General features: G+C 43.8%; 1 long non-coding RNA gene across 1 annotated transcript in view; it reads right to left on the bottom strand.

Annotated features, from left to right (window-relative positions):
- LOC308533450 overlaps nt 1-25494 on the bottom strand; it is a 295328-nt gene that overhangs the window by 212997 nt on the left and 56837 nt on the right. Inside the window, exon 2 of the long non-coding RNA XR_013997090.1 lies at nt 4001-4083. This is a non-coding gene — a long non-coding RNA (uncharacterized lncRNA). The remainder of the gene's footprint in view (nt 1-4000; nt 4084-25494) is intronic.

The following is a 25494-nucleotide window of genomic DNA, read 5'->3' on the forward strand; positions in this document are numbered from 1 at the left end:
AGCCGGGACCCTGTATGACGAACGCTGGAAAAGATAGTTTAATTGTAACCCAGAGGAGCAGTCTTTCTGATGCCTCTGTTGCTATGTCGTCAACATCCGGCCACAGACTTAACATTAAGTTTTCCATTTCCTATCAGCAGCTGTTTTCTAGAGCCAACAAATATCTTCCACCATCAAATTTTATGCTTTGTAAAAGGTGACCTATACTTTCTTTTCCAATGCAGTTTCTTCAATGAAAATATTGTAATGTCAGTCCATGCAAAGCAAATGCATATTAATATGCGTTTACATCTGTCTCGTATTAATATTCATGCCTGAATCCACATCCCTCCACAAAGCCAATTTTCTGACCATCTGTGTGATGGCTGGTGGATGCAATGAATAAATTTTATTTGTGAGGGGAGTGATAAATCATGTATCTTCGCGTTTTTTTTTTTCACCGACAATCTTCCCTTTTAGGTGCAAACATGTTTTCATCGTGGTTTGGAATATTGAAGGAAATGAAAAGGATTAACCCTTTAATGTCCCTACATGCTATCTCAATCTCATAAAGGCCATGAATATGCGCTCTCAACACCTCTAATCAAACACAAGGAGAAGGAACTACAGATTCGCTTCGTGAGATTTGACATCTCTGCTTCCTCTGTGAGTCCCACTCTGTAATAATCCTCTTTGGTGTTGTTTAAAATGCACACTAGCTGCTTTTGAAAAATTTCACAGAGAAAGGCAAGGCCTTGCGCAAAGGGTGTATTTCTGAAGTCCTTCCAGCCACCCAAAGTATCTTAAAAGTCACATGACGTGTAAGCATACGCAATGGAAAGATCTCAGAGAAAGCTTGACAATATTTCTATCATGATCTCTGTCCTGTCACTTTGACCTCCCGCGGAAATATCAAGATTTCAGCGGTAACAACTTGGTTGCAAATTTGGGGATCTGTTGGGGACCATTGCATCCAAATCATAGAAACAATGACCTTTTAGGACAGGAGACAATTGTAGTTAATTAACCTGGCAAACAGAACCCACTCAGAAGGGTTAGGCTGGAAAGCAATCATATCATGGCAGAGAGAGCCTGAGAAGCTCATATACTAAGGAAAGAAGTGTCATCAGATGGCCTGAGGAGCGAAAGCCACGTCGGGCTAAGGTGGTTTCCTCGCCTCTTCCCAGGGACGCCTCCTGTGAATTCTAATCGGACTTCTAGATGGAATCCAAACCCAACGTTTCCATTCGGTTTCATTTGCCGTCTCCGAGTCAGACAGGGCTTCTCTGAGGTCCCTGAGAATGCCATGCGTAGCACAGATCATAACTTCCAGGTCACAGCAGAAATAAATTGAAACTTCGTGTTCTCGCAGGCTGCCAAACATTCCTATTTCTGCTTTAATGACACTGAACAGAGCAGCGAGGTCAAATGGGAACCCACAGAGCTATAAATCTGCTGTAGATACAGCCCCTTAGCAAATGGATACGCAAATGGTAAATGGAGCCGTCGGAGAAATCTTGTCTCGAGAAAGCGTGTTACTGAGTAAGCACCTGCTACTTGCAAGATACATCGTGCTGAGACTGAGATGAGATGCCGCACTGGCCTCATAACGCTTTCCACCGATCTAACAGTGAAGGCACGTTCTCCCACCAGAAGAGTCTCAACAGTGAAGTTAGAGGATGATCAATGCAACTGAGCACCATAAAAGGATTAAAAAGACAGTGAGATTCCCAGGGAATCAAGGGACCTCTCCAAGGAGATTTTAAGATCAATCTTAAAGGCTGAGAAGATTCAGAATATCAGAGAAAAGACGTCATATAAGATGGGAGAAGCTCTACAAAGGCCCAGAGCAGGAAGTATTTAGTGGGAGGAAGGAGGAGGAGTTGGAGAAACTTATGGGTAGACCTCTATGGTGATATCTGAGAATTAATACTCAAAATTATGGGAGTTAAGGGAAATGATTTTGAGTAGTATACATGTAGGCATTAAACAACATTGAATTATAAAGCCAGAAAAAGAATTCCTTATAACTGTTTATTCTCCTGTTGCCTCAAGAAGACAGTCTCTCTCCGTTTGATGCTAATATATCTTTTACACCACTCCAGTAATTGCAAAATCCCTCTTTTTAACAGAGAGAGAGCCAGCCTCAGGCTCAGTCTACAAACTAGAACTTAATAACATTGCTTGCTTTCCTGGTTTTTTTATTCTTAGTGTTACTTTACTTTATTCCAAGTAGTACTCACTGGTCTTCCATTTGTGATAGTCATATAAAATTTCCCTGAAAAAAACACTTATTTAAGATTTTTTTCAAATTACTTGTTTTTTGAGATAAGTAATAGAATGAATGAATGTGATGAAAAAACTAATGTGACATAGTAACTGGCAAGATGGAAAGATGGGTTGGACTCCGTCTAGAAATGCCTCCATATAGAAGCTAACTGGGTTCAATTGCAGCCTTGGGTTTCAATTCCATTTTTTTAATGCTCACTCAAGGATATGTTTATTGATTTGAGAGAGAGAGGAAGGAAGAGAGAGTGAGAGACAGAGGAAAACATCAATGTGAAAGAGAAACATTGATTGGTTGCCCCCCGGACATGCGCCTACAGATCAAACCCACAACCTTTTGGTGTACAGGATGAGGCTCCAAACAACTGAGGCACCCAGCAAGGGCTGATCTCAATTCCATTTGGTAATTCTGAGTTTCTTGGTTCCCCTCCTATACAGCATTGCTGAGATTGTGTTTATAAAATCTCTTTCAGGCCTAGAGTTTTTTTAAATATACCTAAACTTTTTTTCATACAAACACACAAAAAAAAACATTATCTAAATGAGAGATGGAAAAAACAATAGTTCACCATGATGTTTCTCTCTGTCCCTCAGAGATTTAATATGAGATATAAACATAAACTGCTTCACCAAAAGCAAAAGGATATAGCTTTCATGAAATCACTCCAGATTTCACACCATATACTTAAGTATAATTTAGCATAATATTGATAGATGTTTATATTTGCCACCCACCTTTTTCAGAGTGATATTGCAAGGATTACTGATACAATATTTGGTAGGTCTTTTCAGCTCTTGAAGAAAATATACACCATAAAATTAAGGTAATAATAATAGTCATTGTCATAACAGCAATAACTGCTCACCCATGTACATTTTCAAACACGGGCCTGTGTTGATGAAAAGAAAAATTAGGCTGAAGCTAAAAATGCAGGCTTATCAGCTGGTTAGAACACACAGACTTAGGACGGAACCATCATGATGCTATCTACGATTTATTGAGGTCTGGAGTGGGGTCTGAGATTCTGCATTTGTGGGAACTCCCAGGTTGCCGGAGCCAGATCTCATTCAAGAAGCTGGAATGATAATGCATGCATTGGCCAATGACACCCTCCTTGCGGGGAACTGGCCCATGAGGGCTACTGCTCTCTGTGGAAACTACCGGGGTGTCCAAGACAATGGCCTAGGCCTCTTTTTCTTCTCTACTGCAGATCCCAATGGTGGAAGGTCTGCTCACCTTCCTGCTCTTCTGCACCACCTTCCTGAGTGTTTTTTCTCCCCATCACGATGGGCTGTGGAGATGACACACTCTCTACAGGACTCGCCCCTTCCGGTTGCCACAAAGAAAAACACAGGGGCCTTTATAACCCAAGTATCAGCTGCCTGGATGTCTCCATAAAATTTTATGGCAAGGGGGGACAAAGATGGTGGGACAGCATTCGTTTTAAAAAATGCTCAAGCATGAATTAGCATCGCTCCACTCTCTCGGGCCCCTCAAAAGAATTCTACTATTTCCCAAGTCTCCCCTTGCTTCGGTTGTCTGCTTTCAGTGAGTTCCCTTTCCCCCTCAGCCTCTCTTCTCCCCAGCCCACGTCCACACCAATGTCAGATGTGTCTGCCTTTTCTTTTTCTCGCTCCCACAGATGATCGCCACTGTACAAAGGGATAAGGCAGAGCGTCGAGAGGGACAGAGGAACTTCGCTACAACCAGCACAGGAAACAGCTGAACACTTACCATTGCAATTCCTTTTTCTCACAGTCCACCAGCTCCAATCTCCTGAAATGAATTTTCCTCCTCACAACACACTGATAATCACCCTGGAGAAAAAAACAAACAAAAAAAAGCTTTAAAAAAGTAAAACACAGGAAGCATGGAGTTTAGACCTATCATTCTGACTCTCTTTCTCAAAGGGCATCAAAGCTCAGTTAATCAAAGATTTGCCTGCTTTTGATGTTGTTTCTCCAAAGAATGGCCTCCACAATCCCCTGCATGACATTGGACTGAACCTTTTATTCTTATAAAGAACCCTCAACCCTAAAATGAAGATGCAACTCAGAGATATGAGCTATTACCTTTGTACGTGCCTTCCTCCAGTATGTGGTGGGTGTGTCCAAGCAACTCCACAGTGGAGGGTCCCACTTCCAAATATTCCCATGCTCTCGCCCTAATTGATTCCTATCGCTTAGCTTTCCTTCCCCTGCTGGCTTGGAAATCCTTTGGGGCACATGCCCATGGTTCTTACTTTGTGTCCCTGTGCCCCCAATTCTTAGTCCTAGTCATAGAAAAAGGCCTCATGTCCTTGTGCAGTGACTGATTCTTTTGTTGTTGTTGCTGCTGTTGTTACTCCTCACCCGAAAATATTTTTCCATTGATTTTTAGGGAGAGTGGAAGAGAGAGGCAAAGACAGAGAGAAACATTGATGTGAGAGAAGCACATCGATTGGTTGCCTCCTGCACAAGCCCCGACCAGGGCCTGGGCCGGGGAGGAGCCTACAACCAAGGTACGTGCCCTTGACCGGCATCGAACCCAGGACTCTTTGGTCTGCAGGCCAACGCTCTATCCATTGAGCCAAACCGGCGAGGGCTGATTCTTGAAATCACACCCACTTATGAATCAGTTTTTGCTTTCCTCATAACTGACCTTACCCACATGCACCCATACCAAAGGCACCATATGTTAGTTCTCATGTTGAACTGAATAAAGAAAAGAAATTTAGAAAGAGCTGCACACATCACCTGGGTAATTATTCTGCATTTATAATAGAGCAAAGAGGTTTTGGCTAAATGAGCTGAAAGTAAGACCAATTGTGTTTTTAAAAGATTCTTGGCAATCTGTGGGTTTTGCCTTATTTGCAGCCAATCAGGTCAACGTTGATATCCTTTAACCACTGATTTTATTTGATTATTTACAATAGCTAACATAACAGCACTGGCAATATTTCCTACAGATGCCACCTCTTCTGTTCTCCCAATTTTAAATAAACTCTCAATTCTCCTAGTCTCTGAACAGCCCTGGGTATGTGTTAGCAATTGGCTTTAATGGCACAATCTACATCTACCTCACTTGCAAGGCACAGACAGTATACACACCCTTGGGGTTATGAGCTTGTCTCGTTAGGAAGAAATGTGGCCCTAGTTATATTTTCAGAGATCTCACATAAATAATTCTTGGCTGCAGAAGAAGCAATTGAATCATCCCTTAGGTTTTATCCCCCCTTGGAATTTCTGGGTTGGAATTTCCGTCTTTGCCTCTCTTGTTCAGGCTGTATTTCATACGCCTAGAACAGTGCTTTGCCCATAAAAAGTGTTCAATAAATATTTATGGACTAAATGAATGACCATGTGAATAAGTAATAAACTATATTAAGAGCTAGAAGATCAACATATCCTTGGATTCAAATCCAAAATTTAAAATGCTGCTGTTTTATTTTTTCCGTGGAATTGGCCTTTTAATAAACTGTTCCTTGTTCATTTGGCACTTCAAAGGGGTCAAGAGAAAAATATATCCTTCCCTTACCAATAAAAATAAAATGGTTCACCACCTGGGCCCTGTAAATATTTAGGTGCTTTCTTCCAAGCTTTGAGTTCGTGTTATGGTGCAGTGTTTTTCCATGGAGGCGCTACTGGCGTTCTCTATGATGTTGTTCCATGCATTGCAGGGCACTTAGCATCACTACTGTCCCCCACTAAGTGTCAGAGGTACTGCCGAGTCAATGTGACCTCCCACAACATCCTCACATGCTACTCACTCTTCGCCGTAAGAACCTATTCTAAATTTTTATTGGAGAGGAGTTATATCCAAGACTTCCTCATTTCCTTCAGGACAAAATTCAAACTTGAAAATTAAACCTGGTCAAGTCTTTCACGACTTGTCCTGTTACCACCAGCAGTTGGATTTCTCGTGATAGCCCCGCCTACCTTCAGCATCTCCCCTCCACCTGCCCCTGCACAAATGTGCCTTGTTCTTGCCCGTCCCTGTGTCCAGTCATGCTGTTCCCTCTGATGAGAATGTCCTTCTAATCCCGCCTCCCACGTCCACCTGCAAGGACAGCTCAAGTATTTCCTTGTAGTGGCTACACGTCCTGACAATTGCTCCACCTCAGCCACTACTCAGAGAGGTTACGCTTGTTTGTTTCATTGTCAGTCTCCTCCCATTAACCGCTGGGCTCTCTGAAAATAAAGAGTTTGGCTTCTTCATTTCTGATTCCTTAGCACCTAACACCGCACGCACTAGAGTACACAGCATACCACGCCATTGTATGTAGTAGGCATTGTGCCACATAAAGGATATCAATCAAGGACAATGTGCTGCAGCCTGCCGTGTGCTGCCCTGTGCTGGGTTCTGGGGATGCCATGGAGAGGGAATGAGACAGACATGAGCCCTTCCCTCATGTCTAGAGGAAAGGACGGACATTAAGTCATTTCAACTGTGGTGTAAAGTGACAAAAGAGGAGGTTCAGAAGAAGGGTGATGGGAGAGCACAGCCTGGGGCTCAATCATGCCTGGGCACCCATGAAGAAAGGACCATTCAGGATACGTAGGTATTAGCTGGGCAAGGAAGGGTGAGAAGAATGCCCCGGGTGGAGGCAGCATATGAAGGGGTCGAAAGTGACAGGCTGTCCATTCTCCTATATGGCTTCAGTAATGTATATTCAGAGTCAAGTTCTGAAGTCCAACTGCCCAGGTCAGCAAGCAGGCGCCACCATTTCCACTCCACATGACCTTGGGACAGTCCTAAACCTGCCTCGTTCTCACTTCTTCTGTAAAACGGGAATCATAATCTTACTCTACGCTGTATTTTGCTGTTAGGACTAAAGAAGAGCATCGATTTAAAGTGCCTAGCATAGAGTCTAGCACAGAGTGTTCTGTAAATATTACCTCATTATTTTTTGTTATTATCCAACAAACAATTATTCAACAAAAGCCAAACCTTATTACCCGCCACACACACACACACCCTCTGGCTCTGATTAGTACGTAATGAGAGTGTCTTGTCTTGTTTACTGCTTTTTCAGAAGTGGCACTAGAAAAGGAGATAGGCCGTCTTGGCTGGTTTGGCTCAGTGGATAGAGCGTCGGCCTGCGGACTCAGGGGTCCCGGGTTCGATTCCAGTCAAGGGTATGTACCTTGGTTGTGGGCACATGCCTGGTGGGGAGTGTGCAGGAGGCAGCTGGTCGATGTTTCTCTCTCATCGATGTTTCTAACTCTCTATCCCTCTCCTTTCCTCTCTGTAAAAAATCAATAAAATATATTAAAAAAATAATGGTTTACTCATCTTTTTGGTTCACATAAAAATAAGGATTAAAATCTTCATAATACGCAGATTATAATGATGCCTTTTTTCACTGGATATTTTCTGTAAAGTATTCGGTCTTAAATACAATATTGTGACACAACGTTAGAAGAGATTAAGGATGAATGTTCATCCTAATTCATGAGTCACATATACAGTCCTTTTGGCTCTTATCTCCCTTGTTTAGGCATTAGAACATGTTTTAGCAACGTTCCTGTCCACACCTATGTCACACAATCCATTCAAATGCCTAACCATACATGCACATATCATTTTATACTACTTGGAGCTACATACAAATTAGATGTGTCAGATTTTTGTGCATTCTGATGACATGACACTAAAAAAGTTGAGTCCATAATTTCACATTTTAAGCACAGTAATCACTTTGTTACAGTGAAATGCACAGATGCAGGAAAATAACAGCAGCCTGTGTGTATTTTTCCCCCACAGCCATCTTCATTTTTGTCCTTCCTTCCATGCAAAATTGACTCAATTCATATTGACATATTTAAGAACTCTCACTAATATGAGATATCTTATCCCATTAGTAATCATATTCAGAGACAAAGTTGTTTTAGGCCTGGGAAATGTCAATCCAGCTCAGTGGCTATAGAACTCAACCGGAGCACGGCTGCAAAAACATAACCGCACAGGCCCCATCACACAATCATAACCTTTCCATGCTACTCCTCTAATTTGATATTGCTACCTGGTTTAAATTACCATGGAGCTTTAAAGAAGATTGCCTATTTGCTTTGAATACACAGTGCATTTTCTTCTAATTACATTCTGATCACATTTTACCGAGGAAAATACATCTCGTCTATCAGTGGCATAAAATGGGGATTTCCTCAGGGGTGTGTAAAGTGTATATAAATTTCAGCTCCTGCCTGAGGTTTGCAGAGATGCTAATACACAGGTCACTTATGTGCTGGTTTTTCTTTGTGATTGGGGAGCAATGCTTGCAAGCTCCGTGCGATGTAATGGGCTCACGGGCAGTTTGGCTTACACGCATAAAGATTTAACTCTTCTGCAAGGAGTCCCTCCGCTGCTGAGCATTCGGTTCCTCCATTGCTTTCATATACCCGCCTCCCACCTACATTTATTTGGGGGAGGGAAAAAAGCAGTGCTTCCTTTAGTTTATTCAGACTAACAGGAAGAAAGTTCAGATTTATGCATACAGTTGTATGCTACATGGATGATATTAAATAAAATTTATTTATTTATGATATTAAATAAATACATGATAGCAGCTTTCATTTTTAATGGCTTGATTTTTTTTCCCCCCCTTTGATTGCCTTAACCAATAAAAGTGTAGTCTGTAGAAAAGCACCCTTCTGGATAATCCATTGTCTCATTTTAACTCATTTTTACCAAGCAATTCCCCCTGCAGCAATCCCCACAGCCAGCCATTAGCTGTGCACATCTGCCCGCAGTAATGACCGCTCCTGTGTACATACCTGACTGCCATCCAATTTAGACCTCACCCGTAGGACGCTAATGCAACGTCTCCAGAGCCAGCTAAATTTTATACTGTTGACGCATTACAGTTACTTCATTTGGTCTTTGGAAGTGAATTCAGAGTGCCTGAGCCCGGCCGGTGTGGCTCAATGGTTAAGCGTCCACCTATGAACCAGGAAGTCACAGTTCAATCCCAGTCAGGGCACATGCTTGAGTTGTGGGCTCAATCTCCAGTGGGGGGCATGCAGGAAGTGGCCAATCAATGAGTCTCATCATTGATGTTTCTATCTCTCTCTCTCCTTCTCCTTTCCGCTCTGAAATTAATAAAGCTATTTTTTTAAGTGCCTGAGGTGGAATATAAGTCAAATGCTTATGCCTAGGGCCTCATCTGACCCATATCCAGTGTCATGTATGTTCTGACGCAATGTATGTCACATCAGAGCCCTCGGAACTTAATTCACTTGTAGCCAAAATGAAAGACTTTTGATCCAGCCCCTTTCTCTATACAAGCACAAAACATGAATATGGTAGCGTGATCACAAAGAAACATGCATTACATATCAATAAATAAACCACATATTAAAATGTGTTCTAGCTGAATTTTATTTCTCTTTGCTCTGTTTTCTTCTGTGAACATTTCCAATTTAAAGAGACCAGTTTGAAAATAAGAGAAATTAATCATTTCAAAGTTCTTGTAAAATGCACCCACATCCTTGTCTCCAGACCCTGACCTTTTCGTCTGTCCTACTAGATTGCAAGGGCCTAGAGGGCAGGGGCCACAGGAAGACACTGTATTCTGTACTAAAGGAGAGGGATTGTCAGAAAACATTAGTAAGGACAGTCGTCGGGTGGCACTGCAGGATTTATTGAACAAATGCATTCCTAGAGACGAGAATGGTCAGGTGACTGCCACAATGATCCAGACAAGAAATCACAGTGTCGTAACTAAAGCTGAAGATGTTTCAAGAGCTATTTTGGAAATGGAAGTAACAGGACTTGGATGTGGACAATGAGGAACAAGGAGTGAGGCGGGTTTCCATCTTAGCTCTGAAATGCAAATATCTCGGAGTCATCATTCCCATCCGTAGAAGAAGAGAAAGCTGGACAGACTGAACACCCATTCCTCTTCTTGGACCCATCATAGAACTGAAGCAGCAGGGCAAACCATCTCCCTGAAACGTAGGCACATCCAGGGGCCACTCCAGCCGAGGTCTGTTTCCGTGGAGCAGAAGTGCATGAGCCATAAACTGGTAGGAACACGTAACTAGTCATGTTCACATCGTCCTGGACTTGCAGACAAAACCTGGCCATTCTGCTAGTCTACCGCAGTCCCGCACTGCTGCGAAGCTCCGCTGTCACCTGTCATTTCACTGTCATCAGCGTGACTTTGACTTCCAACCTCCTCTGCCCTCTTCTAGTTTGCTGCTTCTTACCTGCTCTGGGGGCGAGGGGGTGGGGGAGTGCGGTGGGGGTGGGGGAGAGACAACTGAAAATGTTAAGACTAGAATACTAAATGGAAATCAAGAAGAGAGGTGCTAAGGAGCCTGGCTTTCATGCAGGGACGTGAATCTCCTGCCTCACATCCTCACACACCTTTTCTACTTACTCTTTCAGATCAAAGCTGTGCTCCAGACTGGCCTCTAGGCACATGACCTGCCACCACATATATCTTGAGTTTTCTTAAAGCAAAACAAATAACAGTCTTCCCTTTGACTCCAGCATCATAAGCAAGCTACAGCGAAAGGAACATGTCACTGCCCCCTAAGAACTGGGTAGAGGAAAGTTGTTTGAACAGAAAGTATTTTTTTATCACATTTTCGCAACATGTATTCCTAAAATTAGTATAAATCGTCACAACTTGTATACGTAGGTTTTCTTCTTCTTCCCTCTGCTTTCACCCTGTACAACATGAACCCATCCACAGAACTGATGACCCCCTTCGGGGCGACCCCGACTTGGGGGAGCAGAGAGGAGTTAAAGAAGCCAATGCCCATTTAGCTGACTCCTCAGGAGCGCCCCAGCCACCAGACGGAGAAAGGCGGGCGGCGACGACTCCCTCTGTACCAGCGATCTCCACTTCCATTAGAAGCCGCAAATGGCAAAATCAATGTCCAGAGATGGAAATGGAATATAAAGAGGCTTAAAACTGCCTCAAATCACTGCTCTGCCCTGGGAAGCCTGAGCAGAAAGTCCTTGGAGATTTTCTCCGAGAAAGGCTCTGCTATTCGGCCAAAGCACTGAGCTCCTCCTAAAGGCCTGGCTCCCCAGGGGACGAGTAAGCTCTTGGCACCTCACAAATCATCCAGGGAGCAAGTAACGTCCGTGCACCGCGCGTCTGTAGGCCCCCTCCCGGCAGGACCCCTCCGCAGGGGAAGAGAGAAGACACAGCTGCTCCGCTTGGTGATGGAAACAGGGTGCTCTTCCCTAGGCCTCCAACCAGCCGGAGGGGGCCCCATGAGCAGGCAGAAGGTGTGTAAAGCAGAGGGACAGGAAGGGCTCCCTCACTCAGCCTCACTGTGTTCCCCCAGTAAAGTGTCCTTTGTCATCAAGGGGCGGGACTCACCCTCAGAGAGTCTGTCTTCTGGACCCGGTGATGCTCTCAGCAGAAATCTTTTTGGAAATATCCAACGCTCTCTTCCCCATATTCATTTTTTTTTAATATATTTTATTGATTTTTTACAGAGAGGAAGGGAGAAGAATAGAGAGCTAGAAACATCGATGAGAGAGAAACATCAATCAGCTGCCCTCTGCACACTCCCCACTGGGGATGTGCGCACAACCAAGGTACATGTCCCGACCGGAATTGAACCTGGGACCCTTCAGTCCGCAGGCCAATGCTCTATCCACTGAGCCAAACCGGTTAGAGCCCATATTCATTTTTAATCATTCAATAATCCATTCATTAATGAATTCTAAATATTTGATAAACTCTTAATATATGCCAGATAGTTTTTCCAGGGGCTGAATCCCTGTATATCCTAGAGAGAGAACAGAAAAGCAAATAAATATGTAGTAAAAAAAAAAAATCAGTATGGGGGTTACCAGAGGGAAAGGGGTGGAGGAGGTAGTAAAGGGAAAATGAGGTCAAAGATATGGTGTCAGAAGAAGATTTGACTTTGGGTGGTAAACACAATGCAATATACAGACCAAGTATTGTAGAATTGTACACTTGAAACCTATATAATTTTATTCACCAATGTCACCCCAATAGATTTAATTAAAAGAAAAAGAAGTCGGGTGCCATGAAAGAAAATAAACAGGATTAGGAGAGAGAGAGCAGTGAGACAGAAAAGACCTGTCTGAGGAGAGAAAGTCTGAACAGAGACACGGAGAACAAGGAGCAGCAGCTCTGGGCAGATCTGGGAAGAGAGTGTCCACTCGGGAACAGCAAGTGAACACACAGCTGCTTGCAGTGCTCCTGGAGCAGAAGGGGGGGGGGGTGCCGGGGGCCTGGGAGCAGCAGGCCGCGGAAAGAGATGATGGGAACAAAGAACGAGACGGCTATGGGCCGGATCGGGAGGGACCTCACAGGCCATGGGCAGACACTGGACTGTGTTTTGAATGTAACCGAAACCCATGGGAGGTGAGCACAGACGAGGGACGCGATCACTCTGGCTGGCTGTGGAGAGCCTGTTGGAAGGGGCAAGAGCAGAAATGAGACCAGGAGGAGGCCCTTGCCGTGATCCAGGCCAGAAGCAACAGTGGCTGTGGTTAATCTGGAAATGGTAGAGGAGAAGTGGTTAGATGCAGAGTGAGGACAGGCAGAAATGGCAGGATCTACCGAGGGCTGGGAGCAAGACAGGAGTCAAGGAAAACTCCAAGAAAGCAGGCCTGGACGCAGGGATATGTGGTGGTCCTCCCACCAGAGGCTGGGAAGAGAGAACACAGGGATAAACAGTGGTCCCGTTGTACAGATGAGGAAGGACAGTATCTGTATGCCCAGGGCACACTTCCTATCACCAAATGGCAATGGCAGATCGACAGGCTCTATGACACTGTGCTACCTTACGGTGGTCGTGTGGATTACAGGATGCACGTAGAATACTCAGCAAGGCGCCAGGCTATACATACCACCTGTTATCTTATCATTGAATTCAAAAAGATGGGAGTATGATTGGCAACCAATAATCTACTGCTAGCACACAGCCCTTACTAAGACAATAGAGACAAATATATTCCTCAAAAATTAATATGCAAGAGGATAAAAAAATAAAAATATCTTTCAGCTTACGTTAAGTAATAGGTACTTCACCCATTCTGTACTCTAACCTGATTTTGTGTTTCTGCAGCTTGCAAGACTTGGAGCGATAATTTACCTAAAAGCAAAGGGTTAAGTGAATTTGCAGTCTCGGCAGCTAGCAGTTCTGGCAGATGTGTCCTGCTGGTGCACCTTCAGCCCGAGAGGATTCAGTCGGGCCCGGGTTGCCTAGATGGGCAGTCACCAACACCACTCGTGGTCCGTGAGGTCCGAAAGGTTGGCAAGCGCTGGCCTAGACCAGTGGTCGGCAAACGGCGGCTCGCGAGCCATATGCGGCTCTTTGGCCCCTTGAGTGTGGCTCTTCCACAAAATACCACATGCGGGCGCGCACGTACAGTGCAAAGTTGACTTAAAACTTTAAGTAAAGTTTATGAAGTTAATTTTAGGGAACGTTGTGGAGTGAAAGAAGATGTAGTGTCGAGGATTGAGAAAGGTTTGTTGAGGTGGTTTGGACATACAGAGAGGATGAACGAAAGGAGACAGACGAAACAAGTATACAAGACGAGTGTGGATGGGAGAGTTGGAAGGGGTCGACTTCAGCAAACGTACCTCAATCAGATTGAGGACGTTTTTAGCAAAGGCCAGCGTAGGAGTACCCTAATTAAGTTAATAACAATGTACCTACCTATATAGTTTAAGTTTAAAAAATTTGGCTCTCAAAAGAAATTTCACTCGTTGTACTGTTGATATTTGGCTCTGTTGACTAATGAGTTTGCTGACCACTGGCCTAGACTGTTGACACCTGCTGGTTTTTGCAGCACGTGCTCAAGTAGGTGTAATGGCGAAAGAGAGAGTCAAGTGTAGGCAGAGGCCTCATACTCTGGGCCTGGGTAAGACCTGCCTCAGCCGGCTGCACTGCACACAGGCAAGTGTCAGATGCACCACTGCAACCGAGCCACAACTCCGGCAGAATTCCAGGGCGCTCCAAACTTGTATGCCCCCCAAGACACCTGTTGAGGAACCAAAAGAAAGTAAAGAGAGATTTAAAATATCTAATGTCTTACTACCTAAGGTGTCGCTGTTTAACAAATGTCATTTACAATGAAAGTCCAAGGACTTGTCCCTTAGTGTGACAGGCTCTAAGGAAACTCTTAAAGTAGAAAATATGAAGTAAATCCAAGTAAAGAATCTATGAGGGAAAAAAATTAAATTAAAAAGATTTAAAAAAAATCATTGAAGGGAAAGACAATGAAAAAAAAAACAACACAACTCTCAAGAAACAATAGTGAGATTTTAGGATGGCTGTATGAAGAGCATATTGGAAGGGGCAAGAGAGGAAATGAGACCAAGACTATCCCTCTGCCAGAAAGGCTCTTGCCCTGGTTCCATTGCATTGGTGTCCTTATCTCCTTCAAGGCTTTGCTCAAATGTTACCTCCTTGGTGAGTCCTACTCTGACCGCTCGAGGAAACCCTACAACCTACACCTACATTCCCGAGCCCCCTGATTATCTGATAATTTACTTATTCGATCTGTGTATTGTTTATTGTCTCTCTCCTGCCCTCTAGAATGTAAGTTCCAAAAGGGCAGGAGTCTTTGTCTGCTTTCCTAACCGTTAGCCACTGTGTCTTAAAACAGTACCTAGTACATATAGGCACCTGATACATATTTGTTGAATGAGCAAATACGTCATTCTAAAAACAGACACAGAAGCAAATAAATCACAGGATCTACTGGTAAGACCTCTGGCCCCTCCTCCTGCACCCAGCCCCCTGTGCAGTTTGATAGATGATAGCAGAGGAGAAGGGTGGGCACTCACAAAGCCGGTGTGCCAGAGAGCCTGGTGGGATGGAAAGAACACTGCATAGGATGTCAGAATCGGGATTCTAGTGTGTGGTTTCGTGTCTTTTATATGTTTTTAAATTAATTTTTAGAGAGAGAGGAATGGAGGGGAAGAGAGAGGGGGGTGGAGAGAGAGAGAGACACATGAAAGGGAAACATTGATCAGCTGCCTCCTGCATGCTCCCTACACCAGGAATCAAGCTTTCAACCCGGGCATATGCCCTGACCAGGAACCGAACCAGCAACCTTTTGGTGCACTGGATGTTGCCCAACCAACTGAGCCGCACTGGCCAGGGAGGGGTTCTAGTTTTGATTTTGCCACTGTTACCTGACCTGGGCCTCAACTGTTTTGTTTATAAAAACGAAAGGTTGGGTTAGACCCAGAGTGGTAAACCTCTGTCTCAGTCCAAATCCAGCATACTTTGTTTTCGTAAATAAAGTTTTATTCGAACACAACTATGCCCATTTATTTGCAGATCATCTGTGGCTACCTAAGGGCCACAATGGCAGAGGTGAGCGATGATGACAGACAGTACTGTCTGCAGAGCCTAAAGCATTCACTATCTGGCCCTTTACAGAAAAGTTTGCCAACCACTGGGCTAGCCCACCAGAATATAAGAACCAGAATTTCCCCAGCTCTGAGAGCTGTGCCTGGCATATGTAGGAATTCAATACGCATTTGGAGGTTTTCAAGCTGCTTCACTCAGCCGTTAGTAGTAAATAGCTGACAGAAAGCGCCACAATGCATTTAATTTACATCAAGTCCTTTCTTTAATCCTCACAACCCTGTGAGGCAAGTTTTATCCTTATCATCCCTATTTTATAGATGGAGAAACTGAGGCACAATGAGGCTAAGTAATTTGCCCACTTAACCAAATGGGAAAACTTGGGATCTGAACGCAAACAGTCTCATACCACAATTCACATTTTTAACCACTGCACACACAGCCTCTCGCCTGGACAAAGGGACGACGGCAGCTATTCGTTTAACCTTATCTGTTGGCTTCTACATATGTGGGGGGGGGGGGTTATTATTTAAAAAGGGGATCTATGGGTTTTAAAGGTTTGAAATCAATCTACTTGAGTCACTTTAACACTCTAAAATCTAGTTTAGCAAGAGCTGCTCTAAAGAAAAAAATTAACAAAATTGCACCCTGAATCCCCAAAAGACATCCTTGCAGGACTCACCCCCAACTACGGAAAGTGTAGAAGACTCACAACGCCTCAAAGAAAGAATAACTCGAAAATCAATTTTAACTTTTAGCCCATTGCACCTTCCAAAAAAAAATAAGAAGAAAATTGATTCAAAGGGACCCAGAATCTAATTGGAACTTTTCATTGTTTCACTTATTGCAAAAGCTTAGAGGATGGGATGGAAAAGTGCACAACGCATGCAGAATTTCAAAGACTGAATCTGACACCGGCGGGACCATGGCGTAGTGCGTAATTTCACTCCAGACTCCAGGGCTACTGCTCTGGCCCTGAGCTTCTCTTATTTTTTCAGCATGAAGCACATATTTTCCAACACACAGACATCAATAAAGTCTGGCCAAGGATCATCTCTAGGCCATTCATTAAACTCTATGTACAGGCATGCACACGATATCATCATACGTAGCATACGGAGCCATAAACATTACATGGAACCAGCAACGATAAATTATAAGCCTAGAATTCCCTTGAGTTCCATAAACCATAAAAATGAAGCTCAAGTGGTTTGTGTAGTCATTTGAATCCCAGAAGGAAATACAGCACCACGAATTCAAAAGTTGCTTATTGTTTATTTTTATATAATGGATGGATCCTACTTCTCAATTCACACATGCCCTCCTCCCATAGGGGCCATCCATCCTCATGTTGACTCTCCCTGTCAGCCATCCCCTACCAGCCTGGCTCCCTCCCCAAGCTCTCCCCTCTTCACAGAAAAGCACCCCCTCCCCCCATGGCAGCAGCCTGATGGGAGTGTAGGGTTGTATCTCATCTCATTAACAAATTTTAATAATTCACGACAATAGCGTAACTCTGGTGAATAATCAATGGCTTTTCCCCCCCATGGGATGCAGCATATGTAGCACCGCATTCCATGTATGATGACATAGTTATAGATTATGGAAATACACAAGAAAAACAATAGTTACTGAGCCCTAATTTCTTGGTGAAAGTATGGCTTTAGTAAATGATTTCTTCCCATGCCCCTGTCCTCAAACGTCTCAAGTCTCCACTCAAAACTATTGTCTTCTTTCCTTGAGTCCCATACATTCATCTGCATATTGACCTAACAAGATGAAATCAAATATTTATTGATCACTGATGCTGCATGCTTGGAAATAGCCAGTAATTAGAAGGATGCTTTCTTCTCTCCAGGATGTGCAACCTGGTTTAGCGTGTGTTTATCTGCACCCTTGTAGCGTTCAGAGTCCCTCTTTATTCAGAGGCTCCTGTGTTCAAGCTTTCTATATCCCATGAGCTGGGTGCTGAGTACTTAGTCCGTTATAATACCCAAGAGTGCAATGGCACAGTGTGGAGAAATAGCTAGACTCAAATTCCAATTCTTCCAATAAATACCTGGGTTTTTATGCTCGAAGTTACTGAGTCTTGTTAATCCTCTGTTTCCTTGCAAATGCATGTAATGACCTTTGAAGAAGCATTTTTAAATGTTTAAATCGTCAGGGTCTGGGTTCAGACAGCCGTGGGTGTCAACACAGACGCCACCATTTCGTGGCAGTTTGACAGTGAGTCAACTAATTGAACTCTATAGTCACCCATTCCCTCCCACCATAAATTGGGATGGTGACTGTAACCACTACATCCTCTTATACGGTTTTTAAAATAATTAAATAAAATACCACTTGAAAGAATTAGAAATGGTCTCACAAAGATGTAGGTTCAATAAATATTATCTATTATAAATTTTTTAAAAAAAGAATGTGCCATCTGGATAAAAATAAATTAAATTAAAGATGAAATGCAATACAATACCCCGCAGTGGGAAGAGCATGGAACGTGGCGTCAGGAAAGCTAGGGTTGTGTTTGAACTCTGCTGCTTCGAAACTGGGCAGTATTCAGTGTGTTACTTCATTTATTAGAACAATATTGTTTTCATCGGAATAAAGAAAGATGATGATATCTGCCCTTCTGAGTTGCTGTGAGAGTTCATACATACCTCTTACTTTCTACATGCCCTTGGGTAAGTTCCACAACTGTTCAGTGCCTCTGTTGCTCCACCTATAAACTACATATAAGTGTTCTTCTCATGAGGTTATTCAGAGGATTAAATGCGTCCCTACATGTAAAGCATGCAGAAGAGGCTTGGGACAGTGCTCAGTAAATGCTCACAGCTATGGTTGTTGCTATACATGAAGCACGTACTCTATACCACTTTAGTGGGGACCCAAATTGTTACAAAATAATATCAGCAATAAATGAGACAATAAATTATTTCATATCAAATTGTGTAACATAGAGTAAAGTAATCTTAAAAGAAGCACCATAAAAAATTGAACACATGCCCTAACCAGTTTGGCTCAGAGGATTGAGCATCGGCCTGCAGACAGAAGGGTCCCAGGTTCGATTCCGGTCAAGGGCATGTACCTTGGTTGCAGGCACATCCCCAGTAGGGGGTGTGCAGGAGGCAGCTGATCGATGTTTCTAACTCTCTATCCCTCTCCCTTCCTCTCTGTAAAAAAATAAATAAATAAATAAAAAATCAATAAAATATATTTAAAAAAAAACAACAAGTGAACACAAGCCCTCGCCACTTTGGCTCGGTGGATAGAGCGTCAGCCTGTGGACTGAAGGGTCCCGGGTTCGATTCCAGTCAAGGGCACATACCCAGGTTGCAGGCTTGATCTCCAGTAGGGGGCATGCAGGAGGCAGCCAATCAATGATTCTCACCATTGATGTGTCTACCTCTCTCCCTCCCTCTCACTTCCTCTCTGAAATCAATGAAAATATATATATATTTTTTTTTAAGTGAACACAAGGACTCAAACAGGTGTCTGAGTCCATGTTCATAGTAGCATTGTTCACAAGAGCCAAAAGGTGGAAACAACGCAAGTGTCCATTAATGGATAGATGAGTAAAGAAAAGGTGGTACATACATACAGGGGAAATTGTTCAGCCTTAAAAAAAAAAAGAAATTCTGACATATGCTACAGCATGGATGAAACTTGAAGACATTACGCTAAGTGAAAAAAAGCCAGTTACAAGGACAAATATTGTATTTCTCCCCTTTTACGAGGTGCCCGGGGTAGTCAAATTCATAGAGAGAGAAAGTAGAATGGTGGCTCCCAGGAGCTGGAGGGGTAGAGGTTTAGTGTGAAGGGGTGCAGAGGTTCAGTTGGGGAAGCTAAAGAAAGTTCTGGAGATGGGTGGTGGTGATGTTTGCACAAAAATGTGCAAGTATTTAATACCACAGAATCACACACTTAAAAGTGGTTTAAACCTCCACCCCTCCCGTTCCATCAGACATGGGCTTTTCCTTTTTCTTACACCCACAGGCCTTAGCACCATGCCTGGTGTACTACGGGTGCTCAGTAAATGCATGCGGAGCAGATAAATCTGGAGAAGCTCAAACACTAGAGTTGAGACTGGTGCCCTGGGGACTGGTTAAGGCAGGGAAGAGGAGGTGAATGGGGTTGAGAAAAGGGAAGTCCTAAACCAAGTCCACTCAATGGATGGGAACAGCTAAGGGGCAGTTTGAGGAAGTCAGTTAGGAGGAATGTGTTGGATCCCAGGCAGAAAGTTACAGGGACCTGGATGAAGTAATTATGATGAGAATGGAAAGAATATTGGCGGGGGGGCAGGAGGGGGGGGGGGCTCCTTCACTTAGCAATGGATTAAATGTGAAAAATCAAAATCATAAGAAAATTAAATGGTGTAAAATGTTTACTGTGGAAGGTGGAAATTATATGGTTTCGTTGATTGAGACCAAGAGCATGGCAGGATGAAGATGTGTAAGGGGCCGAGTTCTGCTTTTGAGTGAAAATGAGCCTTGTGCAGGGAGGAGGAAGCATGATGAGAGTAAAGGCTGGAAGTCCTAACGCAGCGGTTCTCAACCTGTGGGTCGCGACCCTTTGGCAGTCGAACGACCCTTTCACAGGGGTCGCCTAAGACCATCCTGCATATCAGATTATTTACATGATGATTCATAACAGTAGCAACATTACAGTTATGAAGTAGCAACGAAAATAATGTTATGGTTGGGTCACAACATGAGGAACTGTATTTAAAGGGCCAGAAGGGTGAGAACCACTGTCTAACAGAACCAACTCACACACCTTCCAGGCTGCTACCTGTCAGTCTATACAGACCGCTTCCCTTTGTTTTTCTATCTTTTTTCTATTTTGTTAAATATTTTTACTCATTGGCTTCCACATAAAAGTAAGATCATATATGTGTCTTTTCCCTGACTGGCCTATTTCACTTAGCATAATAATCTCCAGGTCCATCCAGGCTGTCGCAAAAGGTAAAAGGTCCTTCTTTTCCTACCTTGTGTGCATATATGCATGGCCCATGGCCACAGACAACGGGGCGGTGAGGGTCTGGACTGGGGGGCGGGGGCTGGGTGGAGGAGGTCAATGGGGGGGAAATGTAATATGTAATACTTCCAATAATAAATAATTATTTAAAAAAAAAAAAGAGTTCCTTCTTTTCTTTGGCCGTGTAGTACTCCAGGGTGCAAATGTACCACAGCTATTTTATCCACTCATCTACCGATGAGCACTTGGGCTGTTTCCAGATCTTGGCTGTGGTAAATAACACTGCAATGAACATAGAGGTGCATATATTCTTCCAAATTCGTGTTCTGAGTTTCTTCTGATACATTCCTAGAAGTGGAATCGGTGGGTCAAAAGGCAGTTCTAGTCTTAATTTTTTGAGGAAACTCCAGCACAGTAGCTGCAGCAGTCTGCATTCCTACCAACAGTGCATGAGGGTTCCCTTTTCTCCACATTCTCGCCAACAAACTTGCTGTTTGTTGATTTTTTGATGTTAGCCATTCTGGCAGACATTAGTTTTACTATTTTTTAAGGGGCCCTGTTTTCATAAAACAAAGAAACTATTTTTAAAGTTACTTCATTACCAGGACAGGGATTTTCTTAAAAAAAAAAAAAAAAGAAGAAGATAGCAAGTTTAATTATATACAACATTCAGATGGAAATAAGGAGAATGAAATCTCCACTCAATGAACTGAACAGCCCCCTTTGAGGGAAAGAGTAACTTGGTATAAGCATTTAAGAAATGTCTTTTAAGGTCCCTGTATGACTGACTTTTAAGAACAGGAGACATATCCCTTACTCGCCCTCTCCCCACTGTGGTGTGCCCTGGGCCAAGACTAGCTTCAGCCCTTTCCCTACCAGAAAAAGGCTTAGAAGACTCGCGTTTGCTAAGAGAAATAGTCCGGGGTGCTTTCTAGTGTCCTCTGAAGGGGTGTTGATGATTCTACCACTATACATACTGCAACTTTGCAACAAGAAATCATGACTTCAGGTTGAAGGAAGCTCACACTCTAAATATGCATTGGTAGTGAGCCCAGTTACATTAGGGAGCCGTGATAGGATAGAGGGATGCTCTTATCTCTGCCTCCAGACGATGACTTTCTGGTTGTTATCATCCTCGCAAACACAAAGAGGAAATTGAATCCCCCGAAAGCAGGCTTTCCCACTCAAGTGTGGATGCCACGGACAGCACTGCTGCACTGCGAGGGAGGGCCCCCAGAACCCAGAGCTCCGCATGGCCGAAAGGCTCAGGGAAAACAAGAATGGTTGAACAATTAAGGCAGTGCTATGTCAATGCTGGACTTCCTTGGGGGAAAATTATTTCTCAGGCAATCAACAAATAATTTGATATTGGTGGACTACCCACCAACTGATCATGGAGATTTTCACAAAATGCAAGTCACAAAACTCCAGGAAATGAAATAAAAAAAAAACCAAGGTAAATCACCATCAGTATATTTATGTTATTTATACCATTTTCACTGTGGGACTCGAGCTAAAGATGATCATCCCAACAGGGTTATGGCGGTTTCACCTCAGTGCTCCCCACTGTTTCTAAAGGCACATGTGCTCGCACAAGCATCCTCTCCAGACCCACAGAGCGGCTCAGCTGCGGTCCCAAGGCGGAGACAAGCAGAGCTGTCCAGCCCCTCCGGTCCCTGCACGACTAGCACCCCTGAACGTTAGGCTCTTGGGATTTTAAACAAACCTAGGAGAGCACTCACCTCACAGTTCCGTCCCAGAAAATACAAACAAGAATTATAGGACAAATTCTGGAAAGGACTCACTGTCTTCTAAATGCCAGTCCTAGACTCACAGGCAGTGTAGACTGGGGAGCGGTGCTGGGGGGCTGGGTGAAGGAGGTGAAAGGATTAAGAATACCAATTCAAAGTTACAAAATGGTCGCGAGAATGTAAAGTATGGCACAGAGCGCAGAGTCAATAATATTGTAATATCGATGGAAGGTATCGGGTGGGTACTTAAAATATGGGGAGGAACACTTGGTAACGTATATGACTGTCTAACCACCATGCTGTACACCCGAAACTAAAACAAAATAATATTAATAGTTTAAAAAGCACATTAAAATAAATTTAAAAATAAAGAGGTAAGGTTTACAGAAATAAAAACAAACAAACAAATACCGGTCCTGAAACCTGTAACATACAAGATGACTATTTCACCAGTCCAAGGAAAAGTGAGACAAAATAAGGACAAGGCGACGAGTTTTTCAAAAGATAAATTTGTTCAATTTAAAGAACAATCTTTTTTTTTTCTGATAATATAAGCTCCCTATAGTTCACATATTGGAATGTCATTTCATTTATAAAAATAAAGGTAAGATGCATCCTACCAGACTTCTCATGGTTTTACATTAATGATTTGTCAATTCCAGAACACGGTTTTTGAGGTATTATTGCTTGATGCAATTAGATAGATTAGGAATGGCTCAGTTGGTCCAGTTTGGGGGGCCACGGGGGCAGAGCTGGGTTAAGAACACGCCTCAGTTCACGGGGCACTGCTGTCATCAGGGCATCTTCCGTATCATCTTTCTCCTCATTCCTGCTCCACATCCCTCACTCCTCCACATGAGTACCCACGGCGTAGCGAGGAGTGGAAAAGATAAGCAAAGGTCCATGTGCACTAAAAGCTCAGTTACACACAGGCCGCATCACATATTTTATAAGGATCCAGACAAACCAAAAGTCCTGTCTCAGCTCTCTCTCTCTTCACAGCTGGAGTGACTGAGGACCAGGGAAGGGAAGTGACTTGCCCACAGTCGCAAGAAGATATGAGTCGGAGGTGAGCTATGAACAAGCCATCCTGTAGTCTCTCTGTTTTTCAATAAGGTTTTTAACCACTTTCCGAAGTGAAAACACACATGGACGCACTATAAAGCAATTGTGAAAGAAATGAGATCACCACACACATTCACAGAAATATTCATTAGATCTCAAAACAAAAACTCTCTATGAGTCTAGAAATTTCTATAAGGTTACTTTACCACTTGAAAGGTCTGGTAGACTTGATCCATCTAGGATGTAACAAATTGGAAGAAGATATATTAGGGATTTTTCTTATTGTGATATTACTGACATATAACATTGTATTAGTTTTAACTATACAACATAATGACAGATAGATAGATAGGTAGAATCTCAAACAGGTATGTTATATATATGTGTATATATATATATATATATATATATATATATATATAGCAAAATAATAGCTACACCAAAAAATCCAAGTTCTATGCTATATTCTCAAAGACTTGGCAACTACGTGGACTAGTTAAGAAGGTAAGATATATACGTAACCGGTAGTATATAGCAACATATAATAACTGTGTACCCATTGTGGGCTCCAGTGGTCAGGGAGGGCCTTCCCAAAGTAGACAGAGCTCAAGGTTAACTTTGAAGGAGGCGGGAAAAGGTGCTGACAGGTGCTTCACAATTATTGTCTCATTTAATCCTCACGGCAACATCGAGAGGATGATAGGACGATGCACATTGTGCACGTGAGGAAACTGAGGAGCAGAGACGTACGGCAACCTGCCTACCGGCCACGAACAAGGGCTGGAGCTGTGGTTCCAAGCTGAGGTTTGCCCCGGCCCACACCTAGGTCGTCAGCACCTCGGCTGAAGGACACAGTGTCCGAAGATGGGAATGACGGTTCCCACCTGGGCTCTATTCCCTTCCGAAAACGTGTTCTTGTCCTTTAAAAAGTCAGATCGCCATGGGCCGCAGTGACTGAAAGTATCAAACGAATACACGAAGTAAATGTGATGAGACCACAGAGAAAATGTGATTTCCTCGTCCAAAAAATACTACATGGTCGGGAAACGGTCTGTTATGATGAATGCCCCCTTTACATAGTCTCCCTAGGACTAGCCACTTCTCTTCACGGAGCCCGAAGGCGGGCGAAATGCTTTCATGAGGGCTGCCCACTGCCCTCTCCAGCCTTTTCTCTTCCCCCACACCCTGATTAACGTCGGTAAGCTCGCCAGTGAAGGGAACCAGAGGCCCAGTGCCCATCCTGTCACCCAGGCCAGAGCAGGAGCCTCTTTGCCGCTCTCCCCGCTCCCTCTCCTGCCCCCTGCACACAGCGGGCCCAGCGCTCTTTCTCACACACACACTCATCCATATTTCTCCCCTGCCGAAGCCCTTTGAATGGTTTTGCGTTTCCCTTCCAAGAAAACCCAAGCTCCTGGCCTCACCCTCAAAGATTCTGCAAAGCCTGGCAGGCGCCCACCCATCCTCCCCAGTGTGTGCCACCCTCTCCCTGACTCACAGGCTCCAGCGGACCAGTATGAGCAGGCAGTGGCTTGCTTTCTCCGTTCCTGTCTTGAAAATAGCAAGCTCCTGTGCACCTCAGGGAAGGCAAAGGTCAAGGCCTTTGCCTATGCGGTTCCCTCCGCTTGGAAAGTCCCCCCCCCCCCCCCCCCCCGCCTTCTCTGCATGGCTGATTCCACCTTATCTTCACTGTGAGCCTCCACGCCCTCTGCTCAAAGACACTGTCCCTGACCATCATTATCTCAATATTTCTCTCCTCGGCCTTGCTCTCTCTCCTTGTGTCCTGTTCCTTCTTTCACAGCCACCACCACCACATTTATTTCTTCCACAACAGCCACCCCGTTCATTTCTTTCTAATCCAGTTATTTATTCAATTTACTGTGTCCGCAACCGGGCTGAATTCCCTGAGCGGCGGACGTTAACACCCACTTACAGGGTCACTGTGGCCTGCACTCCTGCCTTAGTTTACCATTGGCTCCTAGCAAAATTATCATGTGACTTACGTTCGATAGCTAAATGAAGAAAGGAAGGAAGACATGAGGAAATAACAAACAAATCCGCCCACTTGGCATAAATGACAAAAAGGAGAACATATGCAATCGGTAGGCTTAACCAATGCAGTCATAGCAGAAGGGCCTGA

The sequence above is a fragment of the Myotis nattereri genome, assembly GCF_964212035.1.
Source record: "Myotis nattereri genome assembly, chromosome: 17".
NCBI classification, from domain to species: Eukaryota; Metazoa; Chordata; class Mammalia; order Chiroptera; family Vespertilionidae; genus Myotis; species Myotis nattereri.